Source organism: Diplotaxodon limnothrissa, linkage group LG19 (assembly GCF_057381915.1).
Source record: "Diplotaxodon limnothrissa isolate DT_005_m linkage group LG19, D_limnothrissa_male_GT1.1, whole genome shotgun sequence".
Taxonomy (NCBI): Eukaryota; Metazoa; Chordata; class Actinopteri; order Cichliformes; family Cichlidae; genus Diplotaxodon; species Diplotaxodon limnothrissa.
This window is the reverse complement of record NC_140614.1, coordinates 27,025,072-27,036,536: the sequence shown is the minus strand read 5'-3', so window position 1 is coordinate 27,036,536 and position 11,465 is coordinate 27,025,072. Positions and strand designations below refer to the sequence as shown.

General features: G+C 39.7%; 1 pseudogene; it reads left to right on the top strand.

Moving 5' to 3' along the window:
- Positions 1–4,549: 4,549 nt before the first annotated feature.
- Positions 4,550–10,273, top strand: LOC146612361 (cathepsin L-like peptidase; annotated as a pseudogene).
- Positions 10,274–11,465: the final 1,192 nt, after the last annotated feature.

Sequence of the window (11,465 nt, the reverse complement as noted above, 5' to 3'; positions counted from 1 at the left end):
TGAAAACTTTTGTAGATGAATGTCTCCTCTCTGGATTCTCCTGTCTGAATTTAACGTTTTGTGCTTCCTCAGTTACAGTTTTACTTCCTTCAGCATGTTGTGATTTGAATTTTTTTTTTTTTTTTTTTACATTCATTGATCACATGCAGGAAAGGACAGAGACATAAAACTGAAAGGCGATGTGGACATATAACACCGTAATGGAGTCTGGCTGACTGTTATGTAAAAAAGACAATAGAAATTTAAAGCAGCCAACTGTCAAGTGTGCAAAGTTAAATAGTCATAATCAAGCATAATTTGACGAGCCTGAGCTTGTCGAGCACAGCTAATACGCTTTTTTCCCTTTTACTTACTTCCGAAAAGAAAACCTAATTTCTGCTGTTCAATGGGCTCCTGAACAAATTTAAACTTTTTAAAATTATGCAAAATGCAAAACGCTTAGCCGTGTCTCTAATAAAACTGCTGTAACTTCAGAGGTAATGTTCATATGTTAATTGATGGTTTTCTTTCATTTTTGATGTACTGCAGAATATTTTTATAAAATCCCGGGCCAGGAAAATCATCTTCATGTTTTTCTGTGTTTTATCCTCAGCTACTTTGACACAAAGGCATCTGCTGTGATGCTCACACCTTTGATAAAGTCTTGCGTGTGTCAGCTTCCTTTTTATAGATACAAAAATATGTAAATGTACTGATCTGAATTATAATATTTCTGACTGTCTGAGGCAAAATTTCCCATATTCAAATCGAATTGAATCAAATCGAATCGAACTGAATTGAATTGTGGATCGAATCGATTCAGGACCTTCAACACACCTGAATCAAATGATTACTTCATTACCAGGCCTCTGGAGAACTTCAAGACATGTTGAGGAGGTAATTTAGCCATTTGAATCAGCTGTGATGGATCAAGGACACATCTAAATCTGCAGGACACCGGCCCTCGAGGCCTGGAGTTGGACACCACTGGTCTAGGTTACGCATTCTTGTGTCAGGTTCCTTTTGTGTCTCCTGTGAGAGTCTGTGTATGTTCTTTAAGTTTTGTCCGTGTCTCCCTTTTCTGTTCCCATGTTTCATTCCATGTCTCCCTTGTCTGAGTTGTGCATGTTCTCCCCAGCCCGTCATCTCCCTCTCCCTCTGTGTCCCTCACTCCGCGTCCCAGTCATGTCATTGTTTTCCTCTCCCAGTTCCGTTTCCACGTCTGTTCCTTGGTCCCAGTGTCAAGACTATGTGTCTTAATCTGCATGTTTCCTGTTTTATTTTGACAGTCTCTCATCTTGTGTTCAGTGTGTTCTGTTTTAATTCCTTTGTCTCGTTACGCCTTAACTCGTTCCAGCTGTGTTCCCTGTGTGTTTCCACTTCCCTCATCACCTTCATGTGCATTTATTGTGTGAGTTTCCCTTTGTTCATTGTCAAGATCGTCGGTTAACCTTCCCTGTGTTTCTATGGTCCATGTGTTCGGGGATTTCATGTTTCATGCACTTATTTTCCCAGTTCAAGTTTTATGTTAGTTTCTTCCTTCCTTTTTCCTTTCTTTTGGTTTATGTTTTCGTTTTCAGCGACAAGAAGTGCTCGCTTTTCGTTAAAGTTTAATTCTGCCTCACTCATCTGCATCTGGTTACACACACCACAACCTCCACACAATCTGCGGCCTGGATTGTGACACTATTAGAGTGTTTTTTATTAACATTTATTTTCAAAAAGTGGAACAGGACAGAGACATTTATTTTCTTTCTTCATACATGTTGGTTGATTAGAAATTCAATAACAGTGTAATTCTGAGAACTGAGAAGGGAAAGAAATGGATGACAGTAATGGCAAAAACAGTCAAAACATGTTTGACAAGCTGCACTGGTTTAATCACAAGTTAAATTTTCCGTCAAAGTTCTTCCTCTGCTCGTGCTTTATGTTTAAAATCACTCAGTTATACGGACATAATAAATGTTATGAGTAATCAGAGTGATCACAGTTCAGCCTTTTTTATATTGGTGTGCATATCATTTTCAGCTGCTTATGTTTTCTTTAGTGTCTAAAACCTTTAATTTGATTCTCTTTACAAATAAGTCTGACCTTTGCTCATCATCACTACAGGTACACATACAATTCAAGTGATATAGTTTGTCTTTTTTCAAATTTCTTTTTTCAAAAACAGTTGAAGAAAAAACTTCCCCTACTACAACAACTTCTTCTCTTTAACTTTGTCAGACATTCTTGATGAGATTTTCCAAGATATGGTAAATGGCCTGCATTTGTATAGCGCTTTTCTAGTCCCTAAGGACCCCAAAGCGCTTCACACTACATTCGGTCATTCACCCATTCACACACAGGCGATGGCAAGCTACATTGTAGCCACAGCTGCCCTGGGGCGAGGCAGAGGACTGCCGGACACTGACGCCACCGGGCCCTCTGACCACCACCAGTAGGCAAACATGGGGTTAGTATCTTGCCCAAGGATATTTGACATGCAGCCAGGAGGCAGCCTGGGATCAAACCACAGACCTTCTGATTAGTGGCTGAGCTGCTCTGCCACCTGAGCTACAGCCACCCCACAAGACAAACAGGAACTGTGGATTCAAAATTTGTGATGAGTAACAATTTACTCATCACATATTGACTTCATTTACTTCATCAAAATCTATAGTCTGTAATGTTTTATGATTTTTAAATCAAATAAAATGTGAATTTTGACCTTTGACTTGTGCTAACTTTTTTTTATATCACTGCATTATTTTGTGACAAATTTGAACTTGTCATGATTTTTAAAATCTAATAAGACATTTCTCAGTGAAAAAGTCATCCACGGAGGCTCTACAGAGCAGGTTAATCAGCTTTATTTTCTTGGAAGCACAAAAGTCTGCAGAAAACTGAATAGAAAGAAAAATCACTCAAGTGCTGAATATCTCTGTGTGGATAAAAGTAGATTAATTAACACAGTTTCTAATGATAGAAACCACTGCATGGTTATTAAGTCACACAACAAAGTGTAACACACACAATCTCATGAACCGAAAGTTCGCCAAGGAGTGGACCCAAATGCAGACACCAAGACGCAGAGGAAACTATTTACAAGAGTTATTATTTGACAGCAGAGTTTGTGAGCCAGATTAGAAATGGCTATGGGGAGTGGTGAATGGAGCTGAGAAGGGAGCTGGATCACAGAGGGGGTCACGGCGAGAGACAGAGAGGCAAAAGGGATCCTGTAACAGACAGAGATGGAGTTATTGTATGGATAATGAGCAGTCAACTCAGAGTCTTTTGCTGGTGAGTTTATTCTGCTTACTTCCAGGTCCAGGCTTTGAAGGCCCTGAGGAAGGGAGGTCCGTGGGAATTTCCAGTGTATTCGTGGTATAATGGCAAGTTATGCCGCTACGCTAGTTACCGCCATGGAGAGCATAATGAACTGCCGAGTAAAAGCAGGTTGCACAGGTTTAAGTAGCTCTCCCACTGATTGCTTGCACATGAGCACTAGATGAGACACATGAAGCTTCACCCCAGTGGGATGGACAGCAGCTGAACACTGATGACAAAGTATATCCTTATTATCAAGGAACACATTACATTATAACAGGATTGGGCCAAAACAGGTGAAACTGAATATGCCAATGGAAGATCAAGCAGAGGTATCTATGCCACATTTCAAAAGGGAAAAAGACATTTTCAATGAATAAAATCAAATTTCAGAGTAGTGGCATTTAGAGAATAGTGTTTTTAAGTAGACCAACGGGAGAAATATACCACAGCCTTTTTTGTCCGTTTGAATAGTCACAATATATATCAGTCTAGGACTGTTTTGTCACTGAGCCCAGAAACACCTGCAAAAACTTTGTGAGACCAAAGAAGACCAAGAAATGCTGATTGTCATGAAGGGTCCTCCACCTAATCACTTCAGTGAACAACTGTGAGAGGTGTAAAAAGCCAGACGTTCTGTGAAATCTTAACATTGTCAAATCCTGCAACAAGCTACTGAAACGCTGATCATGTCCTCCTGATGATTCATGACACTTAAGTTCCTTGTTTTTGCTGAGGCTGAATAAAACGTTTTCTTAAATTTGTGGCACTGTGCGATCCTCCTCTTAATGTATAGCTCCACCTTTTTCTATTTCAGTGCCTAACATTCCTTCTCTTCTTTGAAGAGCTGCTGAAAAACACCTGACTGACTGGTATGAAGTAATCATAACAGGTAGTCAGGTAAATAAAAACACCTCTCTGACACAGAGCTGTATCTCACACAGGTGGTTATTCTTCAGTCTTCACAACAGACAAAGACAACGAGACAGGTAAGTAGCTGCAGCACAGATGATAACACATAGACAGGTCCAAATACACTTTCAGTAATGCAAAGATTCATTATTTCGAGAAAGAATTACAGGAAGAGATTAAAAAGAAACTGGAACTGAGACAGAGCACAAAGTATGGTAGTATGAAAATGACATCCAGCATTTTGACAGAAAATATTTTAATGCTGATGTGAAAAAGATCAGAAAATGCCTGTGTGGTTTCCTGTAAGTCACAAAGGATTTCTGTCTTTTTCCGTTTGTGTTCAGTCAAGATGAAGTTGCTGCTTGTTGTTTCTGCTGTTCTGGCTGTATCCAGCTGTGCCAGCATCTCTCTGGAAGATCTGGAGTTTCACGCCTGGAAGCTCAAGTTTGGTGAGACAACAGACTCTTTCTCTACTCTTATATTGAAGGTTTTTGTCAGAAGCTCTGATCATGCTTTGTGGTTTTTACAATAATGTCTCAAAGTGAGATTTGTATTCATTAATGATCGATTACACATGATTTTCTTTTATTCTGTTTCTGATATTTCACTTTTCCGACTGGCAGGAAAATCCTATGATTCTCCATCAGAGGAGAGTCACCGTAAGCAGATCTGGCTCACCAACCGCAAACTTGTGCTAATGCACAACATCTTAGCTGATCAGGGCTTCAAATCCTACCGGCTTGGTATGACCTACTTTGCTGACATGGTATGTGTAGAAACAGAAGCCAGTCAGGTTTCAAAATGACACATCAAAGTTCATTATTTGAATAGTCAAATTCAAATTCAAATTTTATTTGTCACGTACACAGTCATACACAGTACGATATGTAGTGAAATGCTTGGACAACTGCTCGTGACCTAAAGAAAACAAAAAAGGAAAAGGCTATGCATAAGATAGGAAATAAATATGAAAAATTAAAAAGGGTAAATTTAACTAGGAAGGAATAAGATAAAATATATAAATTAAAGTTGAAAATAAAATAACTGTACAACAAAATACACAATATACACAATATAGAACTATATAAGAATGTATGAAGAAATATAAATAAATATATACACAATAACAGCAGCTGTAAAAATATTAACTGGAAATGAAGAATATAGTGACCAGTGTTGTGCAATCCACATTATGTCTTGTGCAGTGCAAATATGCTTAAAGTGATTTAAGTGATGAAGTGAAAACAATGTCCAGAAAGTCCAGTGTGTGTGTAAGAACTGTATGTGTGGGTCAGTACTGTGTGGTGGTGTGATTGAGAGACCGTATCGCCTGCGGGAAGAAGCTCCTCCTCAGTCTCTCTGTGTTGGTCTTCAGGGAGCGGAATCGCTTCCCTGACCTCAGCAGAGAGAACAGTCTGTTGTTGGGATGGCTGAGGTCCTTCACGATCTTCCTGGCCTTGGTCCAGCACCGCCTGCTGTAGATTGAGTGCTGGTCAGGGAGCTCGGAGCGGATGGTGCGCTCAGCTGACCGCACAACCCTCTGTAGAGCTCGTCTGTCCTGCATGGTGCTGTTCCCGAACCAGGTTAAGATGTTTCCCGTCAGGATGCTCTCTATGGTGCACGAGTAAAAGTTCCTGAGCACCTTGGAGGGCAGTTGGAAGTCTCTCAAGCGTCTGAGGTGGTAGAGACGCTGACGGGCCTTTTTCACCACGGTGTTGATGTGACAGGACCATGACAGGTCCTGCCTGCGTGATGTGAACTCCGAGGTATTTGAAGCTGTCCACTCTCTCCACTGGGCACTCGTTGATGACGGGGGTCTGGTAGTTCCTCTCCTGCTTAGTGCTGAAGTCCACTATCAGCTCCTTTGTCTTACTGACGTTTAGAAGGAGGTTGTTCCTCTGGCACCAGTTCACCAGATTCCTAATCTCCTTCAGGTAGGCCGTCTCGTTGTTATCAGAGATCAGGCCCACTACGACGGTGTCATCAGTCATCAGTAGTCTTGATTACATTAGCATATAAGGACAAAAACAAATACATTTTGAATTTTAAAAAAAACATGAATTTTGTTCTTCTTCATCAGGAAAATGAAGAGTACATAAAGCTGGTTTCCCGGGGCTGCCTCGGCTCCTTCAATGCTTCTCTGCCACGCCGTGGTTCTACCTTCCTCCGGCTGCCTGAAGGTACTGATCTGCCCGACACTGTTGACTGGAGGGATAAGGGATATGTCACTGAAGTCAAGGATCAGAAGATGTGTGGCTCCTGCTGGGCCTTCAGCACAGTAAGTCTATACAGGAATCAGTCTTCCTCGTTTTTGTAAAGCGGGAAACTTTGCTCAACTGTTGTCTGGTTTCAAATTGACTCATTCTTGTTGCAGACTGCACCAGTCTGCAACAAGAATGAGTCAAGGGTCAGCACTTCAGGAAGACAGGAAAACTGGTGTCTCTGAGTGAGCAGCAGCTGGTCGACTGCTCTCAGAGCTTTGGCACCCACGGTTGTAATGGAGGCTGGATGTACTATGCCTTCCAGTACATCAAAGCCAATGGAGGAATTGACACTGAGCAGTCCTACCCTTATGAGGCTAAGGTAAATGGGCAGCAATATGTCAAAAACATATCACGTCAGCTCTCTTGTTGATGTAAATCACTTCTCAACTAGGATGGATCATGCCGTTACAACCCTACAAGTGTTGGAGCCACATGCACTGGCTATGCTTATGTGGAAAAATATGATGAAGAAGCCCTGAAGGAGGCTGTGGCCACCATCGGACCGGTTTCTGTGGCCATTAATGTTCAAGATTCCTTCCGGTTCTATACATCAGGTGCAGACATTAAAACATTGTTTTGAAAGTGCCAAGAAAAATATCTTCAATTTAGAGCTGGGCGATATGAGATTTTTTCATATCACGATATGTTTTTTTCATTTCAGGCGATAAAGATATCTATCACGATATAAGCCAAATAACTATATTTGTAAGATTTAAATGTGCCGTTGCTCACAAGTAAAATGTGAAATAATCAGCAGCTTGTTTTTAAATATTTATTTCCCATAATAAGTTCAACAGGGTAGATGTACTTAAGGAACATGAGACTTTTTCAGATAAATAAAGGCAAATATTGCAAACTACACAAAAGGCAGCCGCTAAAGCGTTTAAGTTTCAAAATAGAACAAATGAAACAGACTAAATTGTCAGTTCCACTTAGAAACAAAGTATTAATTCTAAAAATAAATCTCAGTTTGTTTTACAGAAGAACAGACAAAACTGACTAACTTTTGTCAGTATCAAATAAACTGAGAACTAAAAGGAAATTCTCAATCTCTCCTTGTTGTATAGCTTAGCTTTTCAAACAGTTTTAACAGTTACTTTAGTCTGACAAAAGCTGAATGACGAATTAGCGCTTCCAGTCAGAGACTGAGGCTACGTCCACACATACACGGGTATTTTTGAAAACGGAGATTTTCCGTTTTCGTTTTAAAAAAAAATCCCGTCCACACATAAAGGCAGAAATGAAGGAAAACGCTGCTATGAACATGCCAAAGCAGCAGGTGGCGCTAGATTCCTAACCGTGCAGAAATGTTGGCCAATCAGAAGTCTAGAAGCCTCGGTGGGAAAAAGTAAACAAAGTAGTTTTGGGATTTCCGGCTCTTTTTAGAGATCCGGCTCTTTCGGTTCGGCTCACTAAAAAGAGCCGGCTCTTTCGGCTCCGAACCGGCTCTTCAGGTTGTTTTGTTGCTTTAATTAATTTATTATTAACAATAATATAAAATTATGCACAAAAGGAATTACTAACGTAAAAACAAGTGGTTTTATTTATATATGTTTATATATAAATATATGCGGTGGCCCCTAGAGACAAAACACGTACAAACTCCAAAACACATTTCTAGCATGAACTGAACTTCCAAAGCAGAGCTACTAGATCACTTAAATTACACAATTGAAAGCATGTGTGTATTGTTTGTGTATTTATACACAGGCACTCATATATATATTCAAATAATTTTAAAAAAAAGTTCATTTACCTGTTATTACCACACACCAAATCCGGTCATTGGTACTTGCTGGCTTGTGTAGCCACAAGATAACAAAGGCTCAACACTGCGCCCAGCATCCTGGAGCACTTCTGTTGTTCTTTTGTACGTGTTTTGAGTTTTTATGTGCTTCTGAGTTTTTATATGCTTCTGAGTTTTTACGTGCTTCGGAGTTTGTACGTGTTTTTACGTGTTTTGGAGTTTTTACGTGTTTTGGAGTTTGTACGTGTTTTTACGTGTTTTGGAGTTTGTACATGCTTCAGAGTTCGTACGTGATTTGAAGTTTGTGTGTGCTTTGTCTCTAGGGGCCACCGTAAATATACTTTTATTTATTCACTCCACATAAAATTTAATAAATAAATCATCTAATACAAAAATCAACTATTCACATTTCAAGTTTTAACTATTTAAAATGTCCGGTTTTTTCTTTCACAAATTTAAAGTGAAAAGAACACAAAACACTGCAAACCACAACACAATTAAATATAAATTATAATATGAAAACTAAAAGAACATGCATATTCTCTGTCATATGGACCTGCATGAATAAACTTTCTCAATCCTTTATCATCTGCAACCGAAAATAGTTGTGGATGATTACTATACCTTTCTAATGTTGTTGTCCCTGCCTCTCTTTCTCTCTCTCTGGCTCTGTTCCTGTGCTACTGAGTGTAACTACCGCCCCTCCCCCCTCTGCCCAGCGTAAAGCACAAGGCTCGCGTGCAGAGTGAAACGGAAAAAAAGTGCGAGAGAGAGGCTGAGAGAAAGAAAAAAAAAAAAAAAACAAACCACGTGACGGCTCGCGATAAGGAGCCGGCTCGCGTCGTTCACGTCAAGGAGCCGGCTCGCGTCGTTCACGTCAAAGAGTCGGCTCTAAGAGCCATTTCGTTCGCGAACGACCCATCACTAAAACAAAGCTGGGGCATAGAAGCAGAACCGAGTCGTATGTGTGGAGGGACAGTAACTGTGTATATGTAAGCATTTAAACACTGCAGAGAGTACAATTAACAGTAACAGTATTGTAGAAGTTCATTTCACCGAAACAATAACGTGACGCACAGTGTGACGCATGCACCAGTTTATTGTATTTCCAGACTTGCTTTCGGCACAATTTACAGTGCACGCTACTCTGTTTTTTGTCAGACTTGAAATAGCCGAAATACCTTCAAACTACGGAACTTCTTTGGCTCTTCCGTTCGACAATCTCTCCGGCATTGGAACCATCATCTGTTTTCTCTTCGGTCACGCTCGGTTGATTTTTCTAGTCGGCACACTCATTTCCTCCATTATGCGCTGGCTCCATTACCCGCTGGCTGCTTCCCAAACAAACACAGGTGCGGCTTGGCACTTGTGCTGTACGTAACAAGTCACGCGACGTGACGCTGCGGCTGTGATTGGTTCGGCTCTGCGCTACTGAATTTGGATCGGCTGACCTTTTTTTTTTTTAAGAGGACAAGAGCGGCGAGGTCTATCGCGATAGCTTAATTTCTCTATCGAGTAAAAGTTATATCGCGATACATATCGTTATGGTTCTATCGCCCAGCTCTACTTCAAATAGTACAAGAACTGAGAAGTGTTTTATTTGTTCTTTACACCTGTCAGTCTAATTCACCTGTATTTAAAGGAGTGTATGATGAACCTGGGTGCAGCAGCACAATATTGAACCATGCTGTGCTGGTTGTGGGTTATGGTACTGAGAATGGACATGACTACTGGCTGGTCAAGAACAGGTAAATACCCACAGGTGACGGTCATATTTGAATTCATGCACTTCATTCCTGCTAACATTCACTGAGTGCTGATGCACAGCTGCATATAAAGGCATCTTATTTGTGGTTTCACAGCGTAATACAGATCATTATGTCGCTGCATGCTGTTCAACTATTAGTGTGAACATAACTGAGTTTTACCTGCTAAATGTTGTTATTTTCTGTCTTTCTGTAGCTGGGGTCGTGGATGGGGACAGATGGGATACATTAAGATGAGCAGGAACAAACTCAACCAGTGTGGGATTGCTAGTGTAGCACTCTACCCTCTGGTCTGAAGTAGTGGAAACAAACTCACCTACATTTGTTATTCCATTTGAACAAAATGTACTCATGTTAATTTTAAACATCTGTTTACTTAAACATTTAAGATGAATCTAAATATATGTGAACATTTAAGATTCATTCAATCCAGGTTAGTGCTAGTCTAGGATTTTCCTCAATGTGGTCAAAATGTATAATTGTATGTCTAAAAAGAAAAAAAAAGTTTTGTATGGAAATATACTTTCTTCTGGTGTTTTATGGAATAACCTTTTAATGACTACAAATACATGTAAAGAAATGAAATATTTCAGACTGAGATGTAAACATTTACTTTTGTGTGTTTCACTTTGTTTCTAGTGTGTAGCTTAATAAGTAAATCAGTCCACTGTGAGGACAGATTTTATGTTTCCAAGAGAATAAAGATGACTGACTGGGCACATGTCAAAGGTCAGTCATGACAGGATTTCTATTTTTCTTTGTCATTTGGAGAGATGATTATGACAGTGTTCACTATTGGGTCACATTATATATATCCAATAATTTACTTTAATTAAAATAAACATTATATATACTTATTAATACGTTTTTGTCACTTTATTACATGTGCTAAGACTATGGCTTATAGGCAGGCTAAGGAATTATAGATTATTTCTGTTAGCACATCATAGCATAGTTCGACAAGCCTTGTTAAGCAACACTGTTTATCCACGTGCCATCTAACAAACTTTCTCTGGTTCCTCCAAAACACCTCAGAGCTCTACAAAAATGATTTGATAGCAAAGAAGACCTTCCACCTGACCTCACTTGTTCACAACATGGCATCATTTGTATGAAACATTGTGTACAAATTTGAAAATAAATGTATATTTTAATTGTTGTCTCAGATACTTGATAACAATTATTAACAAAAGAGTTTTGAGAATGCAGTTTGCACTAGGTTAGGTCCATAATTTGCTGCAAAACACAGTTTTTGTCATTTTTCTTCTCTACACCCCACAGTGGATTTAAAGAGAAAAAGTCAGTATGTGATTGTATTTAATGAAACGTGGTTGAAAAGCTTTGTTAAATTCCCCAAACTTGTTCATGAATCTCCGCCACGTGACAAGTTCACCTTCTTTATGCCCACAATGTCCAAAAGTCCTTATTAACTCATATGCAGTTAGTTCTGGTCAGTTGATGTGTTAGAGGCCAATTTAAACACTGTGC